The following is a 1,294-nucleotide window of genomic DNA, read 5'->3' as shown; positions in this document are numbered from 1 at the left end:
CCAACTAGGTGAATATCAGTTGCAATAATCCAGCCAATAGTTGCTTGTCTTTACCAGGATGGTAGCACTGAAGGTTTTAGGAAGTGGTCAGAGTCTAGACATCCTAAAGATAGAAGATTTGCTGAGGTTTTGATGAGAGGAGAGAGACAATTCAAGGATACCTGAAAGGTAGATTTGAGCGAGGAAAATGGAGTTACCATTATTGAGATTGGAGTTACTGTAAGAAATGCATGGAAGCAGATTCAGAGTGTGGATCTGGACATGTTCACGAGGCAGAGTAAAGAAGAATGAGTCCAGGATGGTGGTTAGACAAAGTGGCATCTAGAAGATGAATAAGGAAAAAGCCCCTGAAAAGAGACAAAGGGGGAAAAAATCTGCAGCTAGAATAAAATCCTTCAGTGGGAAAAACCTACCCGCTACCCAATGCCTCTGGCAACCACCAATCTGTTTTCTCTATCTATGAATTCAGTTCTTTGGTTGGTTGGTTGGTTCACTGGTTCGTTCGTTTTTAGATTCCACATATAAATGAGATCATATGATATTTGTCATCTTCTGTCTGATTTATTTCATTTAGCATAATGTCCTTTAGGTCCATCCACATTATTACAAATGGCAAGATTTCCTTCCTTTTTACAGCTGAATAATATCCCATTGTATACATGGCCACCTCATGCGAAGAGTTGACTCATTGGAAAAGACTCTGATGCTGGGAGGGATTGGGGTCAGGAGGAGAAGGGGACGACAGAGGATGAGATGGCTGGATGGCATCACTGACTCGATGGACGTGAGTCTCAGTGAACTCTGGGAGTTGGTGATGGACAGGGAGGCCTGGCGTGCTGCGATTCATGGGGTCGCAAAGAGTCGGACACGACTGAGTGACTGAATTGAACTGATACATCTACCACATTTTCTGTATCCACTCACTCATCAACAGACACTTAAGTCACCTCTGTGTATTAGTTCTTGTGAATAATTCTGCAATGAACATTGAGGTATATGTATATTTTTGAGTTAATGCTTGGTTTCCTTCAGATAAATATCCACAATTGAAATTGCTGGATCATATGGTAGCTTTCTTTTTAATTTTCTGAGGAACCTCTATACTATTTTCCATAATGGCAGTAACCATTTACCACCAACAGTGTACAAAGGTTCACTTGTTTTTGCATTCTTACTGATGTTTTTTTTCTTGTCATTTTTTTTTATAAAATGTGTAAGGAATAGCTCATGATAGTTTTGATTGGCATTTCCTCGATAATTAGTTATGTTGAGCATCCCTTCATGTACCTGTTGA

The sequence above is a fragment of the Bison bison genome, unplaced genomic scaffold (genome assembly GCF_000754665.1).
Source record: "Bison bison bison isolate TAMUID 2011002044 unplaced genomic scaffold, Bison_UMD1.0 scf7180017864178, whole genome shotgun sequence".
NCBI lineage: Eukaryota > Metazoa > Chordata > Mammalia > Artiodactyla > Bovidae > Bison > Bison bison.
This window is presented reverse-complemented; position numbering follows the sequence as displayed.